We start from the raw sequence: 12036 nt of genomic DNA, 5'->3' as shown, positions 1-12036 counted from the left end.
GTGGCAGTGTTACTGGAAAGGTTTTACTAAGTTATAAGGGTATAAGGTTATGGTTGGGAGAAGGGCCAGTGCTAGGGTTAGCACCCATTACTAAGGAGAGGTGTTACTGGTTACTGACCCTAAGAGAACCCAAATCTATAGCTGTCTGTAGAGATGACTGCCCAGCATCTACAGACTTCCACCAGAATAGAGTGACCCACCCTGCTTTTCTTTTTTTGATCCAGCTTGTACAGATGTTATTTTCCAAGGCTTACATAGTGCTGGAATCCATTATAATTGCTGCCTGTCACTTGTCACCCCCACCCCTTCCATGGAAGTTCTGCCCTGTTAACTTGTGGTGTATCCCAACAAGTTGCCCCATCTTCTTTCTTAGTCCTCGCTGCTGACATAAGATTAACTTAAAAAGCATAAGACCTTAGCTATCTTTCATGACTGCTGATGGCCTCTGCCTCCTCACCGACAAAAGCCTACACTTAGGGCTTCCTTTAGTTTTTATTTTGTTGTTGCAGGTAAATGAACTGAACCTCTTCCATCCCTTTTTAGATGTGACCCATGCCACAAGGTCAAGGAGATGTATGACTATTTGTATGCACATGTAGACTTACGGTTTGTTTTTTATTTTTCTCCTGATCTTTTTACTGGGTATACATACCAGTGCTTGTAGCAAATGTTTCATTCATTTAATTATCATCATAATTTGCATTTATTACTTTTTTGTAATTTTTATAATGTGTTCTTATTTTAGTGGAGCTTTTCTCCATGGGTTTGCACTAAAGAAAAAGCTTTGAGCCCAGTTAAGTAGTTCCCCGGTTGACAAATGTGAGTTAATGATTGAATGAATGAATGAATAAACAAATACATGTATACCTAGTGTATATGCATTTATACACACAGAAACATACATTTTAGATAAATATGTTTTGACTGTCTACCCTAAATTATGTGAATTAAATCATAGTACTTGGTAAAATCTCCTGTTGACATAATGTGCTAGTTCTGTAGTGGCCGTGACTATAGGTCAAGATGCAACTTGAAACTCTGGACTTTTGAGGCTTATACCCTTTTGGTAGATATAAAACTGAGAAATAATGAAAGGCTGAAGTATCCTGCTCATGTGTTGCATTGTGGTAGAGAGAAAATAAAAACACAGATTCTACATGGCTCTCTTTGTTTAACACTTAGCCTGTGCATATAAAAAGTGAGATAAACTTTGTTTTGCTAGATATATGAATGTGGTTGGGGACAATAGCATTAGCTGAGATTTACTAAGTCAGGCCATCTCTGTTTTAATTTGAACTGGCTGTTGATTGTGTGGATATCACCTCTATGATAGGGTTATTTAGTTTTACCCAACCTATTATTACCTTAGAACACCTGTATGTCTAGTATTATATATCCACTCTGCTGCTACCTTCTTATGGGAATTATTTAAATAGCTTCCAAACATTGCTAAAACATCTTGTGGACATAGCATTTAAGTGACTTGATTGTTAGCAAGAAATTTAGTTTTGTGAAGAAATGTATGTCTGGGTGTATTTTGGAGATATTTTGAAGCATATTTCTTTGCCTCGATGTCTGACTGCGGTATGTTTTAACTGCATCTGTTCATGTTACTTGGGTAATTGCCATAATCCCTTAGGTTTGACATACTACATAAAATATGCATTAAAATGCTACCCTGTATATGCTTAAGAGTTACATAAATTATGTTTTACTCTTACAACTGTAAATATTAAATTAGCATTAACTGCCTTCCCTTACTTGCCACATTTTCATGACACTGATACTAGTGCAGGAAATCAGGAAGAGTGACAGAAAGACATTGAGAAACAGGTCCTCTTAGATCCTTTATTGGTGAATGAAATCGTTAGGCATCCAGTCAGTCAAACAAATGCAGTACATTTTCTGAACTGAAATCTTGAGCTACGGGCATAACTTAGGTCATTTGCTGTAACAGGTGATTCTGCCTAATGATTGCTTATTGACTGCTTTACTTGAGAGAGCACAGGGTTTTATCTAGAATGTGGCCCTTTCCCTGTGATATGTAGTGGCTTGGTAGACCCTGAGAAGACCTTATGGTGGTACTAATGGGCATCACTGTCACTGCACTAGGTTACATGCAGTGTAATGAAGGTATGACCTAATACATAAAATAGGAAGTATTACTTGGGTGCTTTCGCAGAGCAGGACTTTCACATGGTGAAGTGGCTTCATGCAGCCGAACTCTTGTCATATTCTATCCCGCATCAAATTTTCCCCACTATCAGTTGGGTCATTGTGTCCTTGATATAATGCTGCTTTTGACATGTTATGCTATAAATGGTGCCTTATTGCTCCCACCAGTTCTGTCCTCCTGTAGTCAGAGCTCAATGGCAAATGCTAGTGTGATTTTTGTTCATTGAGTGCTTTTCTAGGAGTTTATCATTTTTTTGTCTATTATTTGCAGTCATATGCTGTACCTCTTCATCTTCAGTCCAAACACTTGCAAACAAGGTTCCTTGTAGGCTGTGATGTTCCCTGGCTAGAAGGATAAAGAATCCATTCAGCTTTGCTTTCCTCATCCTTGTTTTTATAATCTTTGGCAGAGGTATATGACAAAGTTTTTGTACTGGGGAAAATAATTTGCACAGGTATCCATTCTGTTTGGGCTCTTCAACAGGATGATTTCTAAGTAAGGATCACTTCTGCAGGTGACATTTAAGGGGAGGTATATAAATGTCTGTGACAGTTATTGTATTTCATGCTGTAATGCTGATGAGTGCCTTTCTGGGGAGTGTGATACTTTAAAGGAGAGCGGGACAGATTATATATACAACTCCCGTGTTTGATCTTGTCTGATTAATGTAAACTGGAAGTCTAACTTTAAAATCATTGGAGCTTGTTATCCTTATTTCAGAAACAGCATATCAGGAGAATAGTTATGCAGTAAGGTAAGTATCTGTGCCTATTGTGGAGGCATTTCCTGTATTTATATGCATTTGTTTAAGACGAGCAGGTGCATTCCTCACAGAATCATTGGGAAATGTAGGTATAACTTTTGGGAAAGGATTTAAAACATCATTTATAGTTTTACTGGGCCGTAGTTTAGGATGAATGTCACACAGCTTAATCAGTGGAATACTAATCCATATGAGATGTTATGATGCTTTTAGTAAAATGTGCTTTGATTGGGTGGTTACTTAGTTGAATATGTACAAGAAATGTGCAGATTCCATTTGGTAAGAGAATGTGTTTGCATGCTTTTAGTAGCAAGTGTTAAATTAGTGCATGTTAGCCTTTCACAGAAGTAGAAATTGTAGAGTGGTTATAGATGAGTGGTGGGAATGAGAGGCATGTATGCTGAAATGCTGTATGGCAAGAATAGTTGGGTTTGTTGGTTTGCTTTTTGAACATTTAAACAGTGGATTACTTGTACTTGTCATGAGAACTTCATTGACTCTGTGCACTTACAGAAGTAGTGTATGCTGTTGACAGTGGCTTTAGTAAATGACAATTACTGGAATTTGTTAGGTGCACCTGCAGTCAGCCGACTTGGGTAGACATGTAACTAGATTATCTAGGAGATGGTAGGAATGGAAGCAGGTGCAATTAGAACCCAACCCATTCTCCTGTTTCGTGACCATTAGTTGAGTTTGAGTAGCAGTGAAGAAGCATTCACTTAATACAAAGGTATGTATTAGTGAGACAGTTTTAGAGCGGCTGCGGTGGTGCAGCGGTTAGCATTGCCACCTCACATCAAGAGCCTCTCCGGTTCGATCCTCGGCTGGGGTGCAGGCTGTGCGGAGTCTGCATGTTCTCCCTGTGGTCATGTGGGTTTCCTCCGGGTGCTCCGGTTTCCTCCCACATCCCAAAAACATGCTGTAGGTGGATTGGACACTCTAAATTGGCCCTAGGCGTGAGTGTGCGTGTGTGTGTGCCTTCTGTGAAAGGTTGGGCGCCAGGCTGGCAACTCGACACCGTAAAACTCCACTGCCAATCATGAGCGGACAGGTCATCCGCTGTGGCGACCCCTAACTGGGAAAAGCCGAAAGAAGAAGAGGTATCAGTGAGACAATTTTAGGTCCTGATTTATATTTTGTTGTTTAATATTTTCATAGGAAAACAAAATAAAAATGTGTGTTTTAGCAGGCTACTTTTGATCATTGATGATGATCTTGCAGAAAGACACTGCATCGTCATTCAAAACAAGTTGATTTTTGAATAAAAGACAATGCATCAACTACTCGACTAGCTCCTGTAATGGTGTAGTTAAATTATAAACTTCATGAGGCCCCAGCCTGGAACCCCTAATCTAATGTTGGCCAAGACCAAGCATTGAAGGAAACAAGTTTAGGTAAGAGGTGCTGAATGTCAATGAACATAAAACACAAGTTGTAGCATAATTCAAAAGATTGTGTGTGTGTGTGTGTGTGTGTGTGTGTGTGTGTGTGTGTGTGTGTGTGTGTGTGTGTGTGTGTGCGCACGCAGGCACATGCGTGCATTGTCTCTTTCTGTTTCTGTGTGGAGGGGGTGAAGCTTAAATCTAAGAAAGGACAGTAAAGTACATATATGTGTGTGTGTGTATGTATATATATGTATGTTCCACTCACCAGTCTGAGCAAGGAGAAGGTTACTGTCAGCTGCCTGTCGGGTGCTCGGATCCGCCACATAACACAGACACTTAGGTCACTCCAGAACAAGTACAAGTATGATGCTGTCATTGTACATGTTGGTGTGAATGATCTAAGATGTACCTCCCTGGACTACATGAAAAGAGACATTGAGGAGCTCTCTCATCATGTAGCCCATGCTGGTATGACCCTGATCTTGAGTAGCATACTACCTTCACCTAGAATGATACCACAATACAAAGACAAAATGAGCAATTTCAACAATTGGCTAAGCTTCTGGTGTCATTCTAAGGGGATCCAGTGTCTGTCTGCCTGGGATGACATGATAGACAAGCCTCGCTGTTTTGCCAGAGATGGGTTGCACCTGTCACCCCTAGGTTTTCGAATACTGGCCAAGGCTCTTGCCGTCCTCATAGTGCCGTTTTTAGGCAAGGCTCAAAGGACAAACCAACCACCGTACCCTGCACAGGTAACCAAAAACTAAGGATAATGCTACTCAACGCCAGAAGTCTCAACCTCAAAATGCACACACTTGAGGCTCTCCTCAGCATGGAGAAAATCGATGTTTGTGCAGTGACGGAAACCTGGTTCAAGGCTCAAGAGAGCACCCCAGCACTGCCAGGTTACAATTCATATCTTACCTTCCGGCCTCAGTTACCGGATCGCAGTACAAAGGGCAGAGGTGTATCCATATTCATCAAGGATACCCATATCTCCAGGCTAGTAGCGCAGCATGATGCCCCAGAGATCATCCATGCGCAACTATCAGCAGGCAAAACCAATTTCAAGTCATAGCTGGTTATAGATTGCCCACCATATTCCAAGATGTTCACTCTGCATTCCTTGAGACATTGGAAAATATAAAGGTCCTACCCAACACCATAGTCTTGGGTGATTTCAACTACCCTGGTATAGACTGGGAGAACTACCAATGTTCCAAATCCTATGCTCAGCGATTCATAGAATTTATAAATTCAAATGCCCTTGAACAACTAGTATGTTCCCCCACTAGAGGGAACAACATATTGGATTTAATCATCACAAATATGGGCGCCCATTGTACCACATCCGTTATCACTCCTTCCTTGGTCAGATCCGACCACAAACTGATAACCCTGGACATCCTCACCCCTCCACCTCCCCCAGTCAAAGAAACCATAGTCAAAAACCTTTCCAAAGAAAACTTCAAACTACCTGCATCCGAAGTGGAAAGCTTCACTATTCCCTTGAAGAAGGATAATGATATCCAGTATGCAGGATCCTACACCAAGGCACTCTATATGCATCTTCAGGATTGCATGGACCATGCTATCCCAAATAAAACCAAGACTCCTTCCTCAAGCAAGAAGAAACCAGTCTAGTGGACCCCGGCCATAAGCAAACTTTACAATAAAAGGAGACATACAAAAAAAGGCCAAATCTCAAGTAGAAAAATCATCCTTGATCAGTATTAGTAAGAAACTGAGGGCCCTCATCAAGTCAACTAAAGCTAATTTTGAAAAGAAAGTTGCCAAGGATTAACCATAAGGCCTTCTATGGCTATGTGAAAAACTTAAATGGCAACGCTTAGGTCTGTTCTGAGCTAGTACAAAATGGAACAAAATACACTGACCCTTCTGACATTGCCAACATCTTGGCTGACAGCTTCAGTGCAAATTTCTTCCCCCCTCACCACCTACAGGGCCTATTACCATTCCAGGGGATTGTGTAAGTCCAATTATTACTGATATGTTGGTTAACAAGGCTCTATCTAAAGCTAAAAACACTGCCTCCATGGGTCCAGATGGTGTCCCAGGCTGTGTCATACACAAGCTCCAAAAGGAATTAACCCCGAATCTTAATATCCTGTTCAGTCTCAGCCTCTCCACAGGATATGTGCCCATAGAATGGCGCACGGCAGTGGTGGTCCCGCTACACAAGGGTGGGGCCACAACTGACCCTGGGAACTACAGACCAATAAGCCTTACCTGTCTGATCTGTAAGGCTATGGAGCGAATCATTATGGAACTCATAAATGGAGAGATTGGGAACCTCCATTCGCTGGACCCCACACAGATGTTCATCGTGTTTCACTGTTGCAGTCATGACTGTAGGGTTCTCCCCTGCCGGCAAGCAGTCCTTGGTCGGCCAGAATCCCAAAGTATGGGTCCGGCGTCGGCTGCTCAGCCATGCTCCCTGACGTCAGAGCGCCAGGAGTACAAAGCTGGCAGCCGACACCATGTTCTCCAGTCTTTCTTGCCGTGCGGTGATAGCAGTTCGCAAGTGCCGGTCGGCTGACTCCTGACAATTTTTTATAAACGTACTTCAATCCGAAGACTTTCTTCTCCTACTCAAAGCGAAGTACCCCATTGGGGAAACTTTTTTTCTTGCTCCAGTCCAATGTCAGAAAAAGTTAATAATTGTATTTCATGTGGGAAGCAAATACCTCATAAGGATTTTCATTCTTACTGTATTCCTTGCTTAGGCCCTGACCACGACGTAGCTAGTTGTCGGTTTTGTGCTAGATTCAATCAACGAACTATTAAACGAAGGTACGATTTTGCATTTCATTACTTCGGTAGGCATTTTAATTATAAAATGTCGTCTGATACGGTTCCGGCTACCGGAGTTCACAAACGACGCAAGGATAAAGACAGGCCTCCGAGGTCCAAATCAGAAGATGTTGTACAAGCAGAGCCAGCTTCAGGTTCGGCCGTCGTCAGTGAGTCACTTTTGTAGCCCCTGTCGTCGGCCATTTCGGAACCGATGGCCGAAACGGACTCCCACGAGGAGCCAACTAGGCCTTTGAATATTTCTGTTGCAGGACCTTTGGACAATGCTCCTTCAGATGGGTCCGGAGCCGCTGTGCAGGTACCGGCTTCCGAAGGGGTTTTCAGGCCTACTCAACTTCTAACAAAGGCAGAGACTCCTTCCAAATCAAAGACTGCAGCCCAGGCCTCTTCTGATCTGGCACCCAAGTCTCAGAAACAGTTACTTAAGATGGCGGAGGACTTGCTTACTATGATTAGGGGTTCACATCCCCCTCCAGGTAAAAGGCCAAGGCAGGAAGTGTATTATGACTCCTCTGATCAGGCTTCTGTTTCTTCAGTTTCTTCTTCTTCTGACCAGGAATATTCTTTCCCGCCTTATGAGGATTCTGATGCTGAGGAATCCATTCTTTCAGCTTCTCCCCCTGAGGAGTTCTCTTTTGGGGAAACTTTGCATGAAATGAGGGAACATTTTCACTGGGAAGGACAGGAGTACTCAGAATCTAAGAAAAGACTAAGGGATTTTCTTCTTTTTCCCCAACATTAGACCCCTGGCTATTCCTCCTATTTTTGATATTGTGGATGATGCTTTTTCAGAGGCTAACTTAACTCCTGACTCTTTCCCTCCAGCTCCTGTTAAGCCAGACAGATATTATAGGGTTCCTGATTCCTACCAGTTTTTATACAAGAATCCTACTGCTGACCCTGAAACCATTTCTCAGGGTCCTAAGAAAACTGTATCAGATTGCAAGACAGAGACAAAGAGAGAGGATAGTAAGACACCATTCATAAGGGATGTCAGCAACAACCTGCTCACCAGTCCACAGGATATCAAAGACAGAGGGAAAGGGGTGCTTCCAGCAGCTTCTGAATGAAGAAAACTCTTGTTTTTCCCCAAAATGACCTATGATGAGAGAAGAGGAGGAGCCCACCACAGAAGTAGGAAGAACAGAACTAAAGTCAGGAAAGCTCAGATGAGGTCACAGCAGATATGAATAAGGTGTTGGGTGAGATAGGGAGAAATGTCTCCTGAGGGTACTCATAGCAGGGGGGAGAGAAAGGCATATCCATATGACTGAAGAATAAGCATAGAGTGCCAGTGTTCAAGAACAAAGGGGGCATTCATAACTGTGGGCAGTACAGAGGTATTAAACTCTTGTTACACTATGTGAAAGTGTCAAATAAATTGTTAAAATCAGACTGTAAAATCATTAGGCTTTTCAAAATGACAGTCAATAACACAGGATGCTCAGGTTCAAACAATATTGCTTTACTAATGTACATTAGGAGGCAAAAAACAAAACAAGTATAGAGTTTTGACTGACTCCATACAGGAAATACCCTCAATTATATACCATTTGCAATCAGCTTTTGTCCACCTTACGGGCGTGGTCAGTCACAGGGCTTTTCCACTATAGTCCATAATACTTCATTCATAAGAAGATGCTTAGGTAATTTTTTTAAAAAATTTTTATAAAAACATTTTTGGCAACACCTGGTCCATTTACAATGTCTTCTTGTAGATGTAGTTTTCCAAGGTTCTTAGATTAGTTACTGGGGGGTTCTTTTTTTAAAACATTCCTTTGTCTCTCTGGTTAGCAGCTGTCCCTATCTCTGATAGTGTTCAAAAAACCATCCTTCTGGGTGGAAGGAAGAAAGATATACATGCATACATATTTATTTCTCTCTGACCCAGCAGATTATAGTTACTGAAAGACATAAGCTTGCTGAGCTGGCTACTGCCAGGGTCAGAGGTTAACTATACTGCAGCTGAATTTCAAGCAATTACATGCAAGATCATTTTCTGCCATATTGTTAAATAGAATCAAATGCATTACATATTATACTGTTTCTAAACTCTGCACTACATATATGTTTAAGTACATATTCTTCTAATAGTTTATATATGTCTAAGTACATGTTTTTCTAACATTCTATATATTTTTAAAATACAGATTCTTCTAACAGTTCTATATATGTTTAAGTACATATTATTCTAACATTCTGTATATGTTTAAGTACATTTTTTTCTAACATTCTCCCTCCTATTAATGCTTTTATTCTATTCAGAAACATAAACAATATTATTTCTTTCCCCTAGTCTCTTCCTCCCCGGGAACTTTCAACCAGGCAAGTCATTTGTTTTATATTTCAGAAAGAATTTCATTTGGTATCAACAGGTTCAACCCTTTGATACATAGTCTCAGTTACAGATACATCAAAAATCTCTAACTAATCTTTTCACAAAGGTACCCCCAAACAAACACATGCTCCCAATATGAGCAGAACTACACAAATAGCAATCAAAATATTCATTAGGATTGAACCCCCCCCCCAAAAAAGATTCGGGAAAAAAGTTCTCAGTGGGTTTGGGCCTGGTTCCCTTGCTGATACTTGCTGAATTACCTCTAGGTGGTCATTGATTTCATGCTCATTGTCTGGGATTCCCGGCATTCTTCTTTGATAAGCCGTCCACCTCCCCCCTAGGGTGAAGTCAAGAGCCATTCGGTTTTGTAAACAACAGTTCTCATTGCATTCAGTTCATCAGTCACAAGTTCGAGCAGAAAAATTCTTACTCATTACTTGAAGTTTGACAATTTTCTCAATTCCCAGATCGATTTGACTGCTCCATAGGCTAATTATTCCAGCCCAGGATATAACACTGTCACTCAAGTCCATATGAGTCAATTTCTCTTTATCCTTACGGATGAATGATCTTTCCAATCAGCTTCGATTTTACCCACTGGATTAGCAGGTTTCTTGACTGAGTTCCCATTTTTTTGAGCTATATCTCCACATTTATCTTACCCAGAGGCAATTCTGCAGTATGTCTTATTGCTGGAACCAGATAACCCAAAAACAACTGCGGACCAATTCTCAGGTAACCATTTTTGCTTTTTCCCACAAACAAAATAAAAATTTTTCTACTTTAGTACTGATGGGGGTTAACTCTGAATGAAACTTTTTCCCTGTCTATAACAGACAATTGTTTATACAATTCAGGTTTTTTCTGTACACCTTTCAATGTTGTTTTCATTAAGCTCAAAAAAATTCAAAATTTTGTACAACTAATACTCTGATCTTTTGTTTTTATATAACATTTATAAGACACAGTTATGTTCAATTACTCCAACCAACTTGGAGGTATCTTTTTTGTAAAACAAAAAATTTCCCTTTTTTGTGTAACAGGTAAAAAAGTGCCACTTTGTCCTGTGATCTCACAGAACCTGTATAAAAAGGTTTTTTATGGGAAAAATGGTTATAGGGCTGTACAAACCCAACAATTTGAAATGTTCATAGTCTCTACATACACGTTTCATAGCTTATGTGTTAAAGTTGGATGCCAATCTGTGGCCAGTCCATCACGTTTTTACTTTTATCTTTTAGTTATTTGCGGGAAAAAACCCCCAACAAAAGAAAAGTCACTACCAACATGGTTAATAATGTATGATCAGTAAAACAGTAAACCAATGTCTTTGGGGTTGCTTTGTACTTTTATACACTCTGCCCTTATTCTGTTTTGTGTATATCAGCTACAAAATTTTTATCAACTGGAAATTCTTTACCGGTTTGCAGTGAGTCATGAACCCAGGACGACCTCCCCTAACCTTTACTGCAGTAGGCGTTGCAACAGTACCGGGCGGACCTTCCCATTTTGGACTCGTCCATTTTTTCTTTTGATGATTTTTACCCAAACCCAGGATCCTGGGGCTGCATTTTCTGGTTTTTTCTGTTCTTTATCTGAAAAGATTTTAACTGAAAAACAGTCTTATTGGTTAACAATCTTTTCATGTAACTGGCTAATGAGCCATCGACCTCCAGCTCTGCAGGCATAAGAGCTTTCCACTGTGGCACATAATATGCCCTTCCAAATACTACTTAAAAGGGGAGTCAAACCCTTTACATTTGGAACTGTTCTCATGCTCAGCAATGCTAGAGGTAAACAGCAAATCCAATTCTTCTGAGTCTCACTCATCAACTTCCTTAACTTTTTTTTCAAAATCCCATTGTACCTCTCCACCAGTCCTGCTGACTGGGGGTGGTGCAAAATGTTTCCCTCAAGGAAATAAAAAACCCCCTCCCAAGTTGCTGAATTGTCTGATTGACAAAATGTGTCCCATTGTCACTATAGACCCTTTTCCCGGGTATGCCAAATCTAGGAATTATTTCCTTTACTAGGGCCTTTGCCACTGTTGCTGCATCCAGTTCCTGGTTGGAAAAGCTTCTACCCATTTTGAAAACATGTCTATGATCACTAAACAGTATTTCTTTCCTTCACATTTATTCAGTTCTATGAAGTCCATACAAATAGTATGGAATGGATATGGTGGTGTGGAAACTCCCTTGCTTGGTTTAAATGCTCCTGTGCATGATGTTTACTGCAAATATGACATGCTGCACAAAATTTTTGTGTGTATTTTAAAATCCTTGTTTGGAATATTCTGTTAACTAACTGTACCATCCCCCTGTTGAGACATGGCTCTGCCCATGGCTCAACAAAGCCATATCTAAATAAATTAGATGGAATATTGGCTTTCTCTTTTGGAGATGTAAAATCCTCTTCAAGGATTGCTCCTCTTACCCATTTCTGTTTTTCTGTTTTGTAGTTAATGTTTGCATTGTTTTTAACATTTCTAAATCTAAAATCTCAGGGGGTTGTAATTCCTCATTCAAAAGTA

The 12036-nt window shown here is 40.6% G+C and overlaps 1 protein-coding gene across 1 annotated transcript in view; it reads left to right on the top strand.

The window, feature by feature from the left end:
- Positions 1-12036, top strand: part of INPPL1 (inositol polyphosphate phosphatase like 1) — a 1746155-nt gene that overhangs the window by 478864 nt on the left and 1255255 nt on the right. The gene's annotated exons all lie outside the window — the stretch shown is intronic.

This window comes from Protopterus annectens, chromosome 5.part1, assembly GCF_019279795.1.
Source record: "Protopterus annectens isolate FY-2018-M chromosome 5.part1, PAN1.0, whole genome shotgun sequence".
Classification (NCBI taxonomy): domain Eukaryota; kingdom Metazoa; phylum Chordata; order Ceratodontiformes; family Protopteridae; genus Protopterus; species Protopterus annectens.
Note: the sequence above shows the minus strand (reverse complement) of the source record. Positions and strands in the feature narration are given on the sequence as shown.